This window comes from Dipodomys spectabilis, unplaced genomic scaffold (genome assembly GCF_019054845.1).
Source record: "Dipodomys spectabilis isolate Male_0828 unplaced genomic scaffold, ASM1905484v1 ptg000193l, whole genome shotgun sequence".
In the NCBI taxonomy this organism is placed as follows: Eukaryota; Metazoa; Chordata; class Mammalia; order Rodentia; family Heteromyidae; genus Dipodomys; species Dipodomys spectabilis.
In genome coordinates this window covers 4650044-4658239 of record NW_024870870.1, presented here as the reverse complement: position 1 = coordinate 4658239, position 8196 = coordinate 4650044, and positions in this window count along the sequence as shown.

Below are 8196 nucleotides of genomic sequence, written 5' to 3'. Positions count from 1 at the left end.
TCAAAAGAAGATTTTATACTGTCTTCACAAGAAAACAGAAATCTATAAAAAGTTACCCAGCCAGGCAGGTGACTGCTGTGACTGTGTTGGCCAACATATTCAAAAGCACAGCTGCAGTGTGGAAAATAAGGTCCACATGGGAAAAAGCAGGAACAGAAGTATACATTGGAGACAGCCACATCCATACTCAGAGACAATTCAAGATACCACTGGACAGCCCGAACTGTCACTGTAACCACATGTATTAACATCACAACATCTCATAAGGTTTAGGAAAATTATACTAAGAGAAAAGAGAAAGGAATGCACACTCAGAGCAATATAGGTTTCATAAATTTATTCATTTATGGTAGGTAGAAGGTGCCTACAAATCTACAAGTGCAAGACAGAATCTACATCTTCCCAGATAGAATGGCCATTATCAAGAAAACTGACAATAGCGAATGCTGTCAGGGATGTAGCCAAATGGGAAATCTATTACACTGTTGGAGGGAAATTAAACTTGTTCAACCACTCAGGAATGTTGTATGGACTTTTCTCAAAAGACTAAACATAGATTTCCCTTATGTCCTCATAATTCCTGTCACGGAAAGTAATCCAATAAATAATAAACAAGCTCACATGAAAGCTACCAGTATAACAATGTTCAGGGTCCAGGCCCAGAGTTCAAGGACTGGAAAAAAAGTTACCACTGCTGGTATTTGTTTCCCCAACTATGAACCTTTTGACATAAGATACCAAATCATTCTATTCGCAGCAGCTAGGATAGGACTTGAATGTAGTGGGTGATGAACTGGCTTCTTTGTTGAATGCTAGGCAAAGCTGTAGGCAGTCCAAAATAAGATTTTCTTGTTGTTGTTGTTGTTGGTCGAGGGGCTTGAAGTCTATGCTTAGCCACTGTCTATGAGCTCTTCAACTCAAGGTGAGTGCTCTACTTCTTGAACTACAGTACCACTTCTGGTTTTCTGGTGGTTAATTGGAGATGAGTCTCCCGGTCTTTCCTGCCCAGGCTGGCTTTGAACAGCAGTCCTCAGATCTCAGCTTCCTGAGTAGCTCGGATTACAGCTGTGAGCCACTGGCACCAGTCTAAAAATGGGGGAATTTTATAAAAAAAAATCCACCTCTTCGCCTGTGTCTAAACCTCAGATATCGCTATTAGAACACTTCATTCTTGACTCATTTCACCAGACATTTGTAAACTTTCCTTCATGTGGGAATACTGCAGTCAATATCAACTCATTTCAGGGACTGGATCAATTATATGGTAATTGCTAGCCCCTAAATCAAGAACATTTACATCAAAACAAATGAAAACCTCATTTGGAATAATTGTTTTCTCCTTTTATTACAAATCTGTCCTTTATTACTTCCTAATGTGATATTGGACCTCCTAACAGAGTGATATTTTCTTTCTCTTCAGCAATTGGCCTTCTTCCACATGTGGTCAAATATTTAAGAATTCAAAGATTTCCATTGACAATTCATTAAGCTGCTGTCTAAGAAAAAGTGCATTTCTGGAATGTGGTCTGCTGTCTTGTTCTTACATGCACAGGACTTCTATGATTTATTTGTTCTACAAGGAATACTATTTTCCAATCTTTGTGTGACCAATTTTAATCTTTCTGATCAGTCTTTATGACCCTCTCTCTGGCGTCTCATTTCAGTCTGCCTCATCAAAAATATCTTATTTATCACCTAAATTACTCTCAACTTCTGTTTTTCGCCTGATTTCATGCAGGCTGTGATAGCAGCCTTGACTGGCAGTGCTTACTGGAGTTTTTTGTTTGTTTGTTTGATTTTTAGAGGTCTAGGATTACTCTTCGATGTATTAGCTTCTCTGGTCCCCAATGATCTGCTGACTATATTCCTCTTTTAATTGTCTCAAAATGAGGCAATCTGGCATCCTTGGAAATCCAGGAATAATCCTCTGTAACCACTTACAGAAATGGTCTATCAAGATGGCTTCTCAAGGTTGACTGTGAAAAATGTTCATTTCTAACTCACCTCCATAAAACAGATCACATCCTTGGGAGCAAAATTTTGGAAAGAAGCTTCCCCTTCCTTCCTTCTCTTATGAAAGATCAAACCGTAATATTCTGCAGTTGTGGACAGCCTGGAATACATTTTCCCAAGAATATTCTGTAGTGTATAAGAGGACCAACTATTAAAATAAAGGTGAAAGTACTTGTCTAATACAGACTGATTTATCTTGCTTATATCTGTTGTTGTTTTCATTACTTCAAACACATGGGTAATTTATATTGGGATTAGACAAGTTTCATAGGATTAATGGAATAAATATTCAGTTTAGTTTCATATATCCAATATAATACACTTAACCTCTTATGCAAAATTAAATGCAACTGTCAAGAATATAAAATAAGCCTCAATATGTATAATCTGGCACACATACACTATCATCTACTCAGAAATTCAGTATCTCTATAAGTATTTATTTGGTACAAAATAATAAAAATTTAATTAAAGAATATGACTTTTATGTATCATCTGAAATACACCTCGTGTATATAATTGTATATAATTTTATAGATGCCACCTAGACAGGTAACATGCATGTAGAAATCAAATTTCTAGAATTTAAGCTTGATGAGATGAGTCATACCCTCATGTAGTGTGGTGCAAATTTTACCATAGTGATGAATCCTTCCAGCTCATACCAAGAATCATGTGCAATAATGTATTATTTGATGTTAAGATGAGTGCTAAGTGTAAAATACACTTTGCTTTAATACATTAATTCACAGATATGAAACAATAATGATATATCATTTGTTTAAATTCTAATGCTTCTCAATTTTACAATTCATGAAATATATCATTAAAATTAGATTCACTTTCTTCTTTTCTATAGCTACTAAAATTATATATTAAACATTCAATATTAAGAATTCAATAATAAGTATCCTATTATTAAAATTATATACTATTAAACTGTGATTTGAAGTATAGTTCTAACAAATTTTGATATAAAAATATTTAATAGAACTGTGGGTAATTCTTTTTAAACCTACCTGCTTTATTTGTTTCCTAGTTGTGTCATCTGTTATTCTTGGTCCAAGTCATCTCTCCACCTTAATTGTTTAGTTTTCTATTTTTTCTCAATTGGTTTACTGATTGTGCATTTTGTTTTCCCTTTTCAGTGACTGACATGAGGCTGAAAAATCTGTATGGTAGTTTATTACTTCCTATGTTATAGTAAAATTCCTGTCTTTGAGTTCATTTCACTTGGAATCACGTTATATGGTCATATGTACATAGCAATTGAGCTATTCTGTTCATCTACTAAGATTATCCTTGATGTACACAATAATGCTCCCCTATTACCCAGTAATCACACTTCTGGGCATTTACTCAAGTGACCACAAACAAGGCCACACTAAAGCTACCAGCACAATTATGTTTATCACTGTGTTATTTACCATAGCTAAGATGGAATCAATCCATTTGCCCCTCAGTAGATGAATGTCTCAAGAAAATGTATCACACACACACATAGATGGAATCAACCCAGTTGCCCCTCAGTAGATGAATGGCTCATGAAAATGTAACACACACACATGCACCCATACATACACATGGAATACTACACTTCCATCAGAAATAATGATACCACAGCATTTGTAATATAATGGAAGATCTTGGAAAAATCACATTAAGTGAAGTAAGCCAGACTTAAAGAGACATAAGTCCCATGGGTTCCCTTATTTTTTAATAATTAGTTCATATGAAGGATAATCTCATGTATTTTAATTTGACATTTTTTTATGTTGAGCATACATCATTGCTATATTTTTGTTATTGTTTCAGAAAACAGGCAGGTATATTTAAAGAATTATGTTCATCTGATCCATTACTGAAGGAAGAAAAACTAAAAGAGCAACCTAAAATAAAGAACAATTCCTATTTATTTAGCTTCATTCCTATGTAAGTCCAGTGTTGTCCCCTGTATGCTCATGTTGTACATTACAACTCTATACTTGGTCATCCTATATATCTACTATCATCTATATTGTGACCTAAATGTCCCAGCAATTGCAGTTTGCTTTACTTTTTGAAAAATTTCTCTGTTGTTTTAGGTTTTGTGTGTGTGTGTGTGTGTGTGTGTGTGTGTGGTTTTATAAAGATCAGAAAACAACATTTTTCTTCATTTATAATACATCCTTCAGGTCATTGTAAGTTGTGGATAATGGGCGAAGTCTCTTGCTATTTTAAGGATGAAACAGAAAACTATATTTGTGCATGCACCAAAGTTGCTTTATTAGTCTGTAGTTGAACACTTACCTTCGATTTATATCTTGCCTGTTGTGAATAATATGAATAACAATGAACTACAGATATATTTATGAGTTACCCAGAAAGAAATAATCATGTTATTGGTGGGGCAGATGGTATTTCAACTTTGCATTTCTTTAGAAAAATGTATACTACTTTCTACAACGAGAATACTACCCTGTATTTTGACAAAGAGTGTAGAAAAGTTCCTTTTCTCCACACTCTCACCAACTTTATTACCTTTTGAGGTTTTTAAAAGAACAGATTTTTACTATGTGGAATGCCCCAGACTAGCCTTAGACTCAAATCCTCTTACTCCAACCTCCCAAATGCTTGGAATTACAAGCCTTTACCACCACACCAAGTTCCTTTGATTTTTTTTTGATAAGAATTATAATAGTTATGAAGTAGTATCATACTAATTTTGAATTGCATTTGTCTAATGACTTCTGTTCAGAAAGCATTAAGCTAGTATAGAAGTGTTATTAAACACAACTGTTTAAACCCACTGGTGATTTTCAGGGCTATTTGGAAAACATGTCTATTTAGAACTTTTGTCCATTTTTAATCAAGTTCCTTGTTAATCTCATAAGTAATCTCTATATAGAAAATCAATAATTAATTCAAGGTAGTAGAAAGACAAAATGAGCAACTCCTAATATTTTTCAATATTTAATAACATGACATTGCTTAAATCATTTTGTGTTTATGCTTGAGACTATATAACTCAATTTAGTTAGACCTTTTATACGGCTATATATATATTATTTATTTTATGCTGATTGCTCTTTCCAAAGCCTGCGTGTCTAATTTTCCTGGTCTCATGTAATTCAGATTTCAAACTGAAGAATAAATTGAAGGAAGCAACCAAAATATACAGTTTCCCTTATCTGATGATGCCTCTACTAGAATGAGGAAAGAGTTCATCCTGCTAAGGACCGATAGAATATCAAAAAGAGAATTCATTCTTCTAGGTCTTCCCTATCTTTGCAATTTAACTTAAATGATGTAAAACACAATATACTGCTCAGTTACTTTTATGTTTTATCAGTTTTGCACATTTTCATATGGAGTTCACCTCAGTCTACAACATTCCTTCATTATTCTGTCCTTGATATATTTACACTATCAAGACATAAGATAACCTGTTTGATTTACAGCATGAGAAGTTATCCACCTGGCTTCCTTGGAAGCAAAGCATAGTCAATGGATAACATTATTTCTGGTTTCTCATTACATGTAATGATTTCTGTAATATATATCACATTCTGTTTAGTATTACAAAACAACTGTTAGCCGGCGCTGGTGGCTCATACCTATAATCCTAGCTACTGAGGAGGCTGAAATTTGAGGATTGCAGTTCAAAGCCAGCCTGGGCATGAAAGTCTGTGAGACTCTTATCTCCAAAAAAAAAAAAAAAAAAACACTAGAAAACTGGAAATGGTGCTGTGGCTCAAGTGGTAGAGTGCTAGCCTTGAAGTGAAGAGCTGAGGGACAGCCCCCAAGCCCAGACTTCAAGCCCCACAACCAACAACAACAACAACAAAAATTCTGCTGGCTAAGCTGAAACCTCATTCATAGAAGTTTATGTTAATTATTTCACCAGTTTTATGTCTCTTAGTTTTTAAGAAAATGTTTACTATAATGCTAATGTTATTCCCATTTTAGTGTTGAGAAAATTGTAATTAAAGGAACTAAGTGCATGGCCTAAAAACACACAAGAGGGAGGAAATGAGTCAACGTTTCCACAAACCTTTCAGCAATACAAAAATGGTAGGTAAAATCTCTCCATTCTCTTATACTCTCAATTCAATATTCATATTGTCCAATAAGTAATAGCATAACAATTATTGCCCATGGTGTGGGGAAATCTGTGTGGAACACAGGTAGCAAAGATGGCCCTGAGAGGAAGTTGAGTGGGCAGAGCCGGATTTGTTTAGGTTCAGTGTGTAAACAACTCATGGAAGCTTAGGTGCATGATAAGGTATGGCCTTTCAGTGATTGGTTGGTTACATTTCCTCCCCTCCCACACAGTGTTTTGCTTTAAAAAGGGGATGCTCCCTGTTAATAAACGAGTTCCTGCTTGGTTTGACTCCCCGCTGCGTCTGATTGTCTCCTGGACTAAGGGAGGCTGGGGAAGGGGCAAGCGGCAGCACTTTGCATTTACCTTTCCTAGGACCCCGTCCATCCAAAGACTGACGAAGACCCAACACATGGTAATTGCTTTCTACCACATTTTGTCTTCAACACAGACTGTATTGGTGACATTGTGTTATCATGCACAGACTGAGATTATAAATTGAGGTCCAAAGAGAGCCCAATTTTTTCTGTCCCACAGTTCTAGTATCCTTTTAAAAAAGTACTTAAACTTTTAAATATCATCACTTTCTGTCTTGTAAGAATCCCAAAACGAAATAAATTCACATATAATCACTCCAAAATGCTTTAAAAGTAGGAAATGATAAAAGCGGACTCCGTGAAGTAGTTTCTTCTACTTTAAAAATTATTCTTAAAGCCTTGTTCTGGTTGGTCACACCTGTAATCCTGCCCACTCGGCATATCTACTGAGGAGCTTGAGATCTTTGGATAAGTGTTGGAAACCAATCAGGGCAAAAAAAAATTCATAAAATTATTTTTTAAAATATAAATGAACTAGAAAAGGGCCAGGAATGGAGATGTAGCTCTTATACTAGCTCACCAATCTAGAGAAGAAAGGCCTAGCGAGACCTTGAAGCCCTGAGTTCAAACTGAGCACTCCAACAAACAGGCATGCACATGCACTCCCGTGCACGTGTGCACACACACACACACATATTTATTCAAATTATCTTCAGGTCTATGATTTGTATTAATTTCTTTGTTAACATTATTATATGGGTAAAATAATAGAAATAAACTATTCTATCTCAGAACAGTTTTAAACGTTTTTTATTGTAAAATACTTTACAGAGGGTTTACAGTTACATGAGCTAGGTAATGAGTACATTTCTTATCGAAAAATTGTTAGCTCCTCTTTGTTTTTCCCCCACCATCCCTTCCCTTCTACTTCCACAAGTACACTCCTCACGTCCCCCACCCCTCTACCCTAACCCCGTCTAAATTGTAAAGTTCGTTTTTCAACATAGTGCCTTGTGCATGTCATTGTTACAATGTGTCAACCTGTATCTCTATTTAAGCATTTTGTTTTTTCCCTTTCCCTCCCCAAATTAGAGAAGGGTATATACAAGATGCAGGCGCAACAACATCAAATACTGTGAAAACAGGGGTTATACTGTGTGGGAGGACCATATAAAAAACAAAAAAAAATAACATCATACATTATAAATGCATTAAAAACAACAGCAAGAAAAAAAAACACTTGTGTTCCTATCTTGAGGTTCATTTAGCTTAACATCACCTTATCTAGTCATATGCATATAGCTTTTGACCATTTCTGCTTATCACAGACATAGATTTACTTATTGCAAATAAGGGATACCATGGACCTATGTTTCTTTGGACGTGGCTTACTTCAGTTAATATAATTTTTTCTAAGTTTTTCCATTTCATAACAAATTGGGTGATGTCATTCATTCTGATGGACGATAGAATTCACACACACACACACACACACACACACACACACACACAACGTTTTCTTGATATATTCATCTACTGAGGGGCATCGGGGTTGGTTATATATCTTACCTATGGTAAATAATGCTGCAATAAACATAGTTGTGCTGGTAGTTTTAGTATGGTTTTGTTTGTAATCATTCGGGTGAATGCCCAAAAGTGGGATTTCTGGGTCATAGGGGAGCTGTATTTGGAATCTTTTGAGGAACTTCCATACTGTTTTCCAAGTGGTTGAACAAGTTTACACTCCCACCAAGAATGCAGTAGGGTTTCCTTCTGGCCACAATC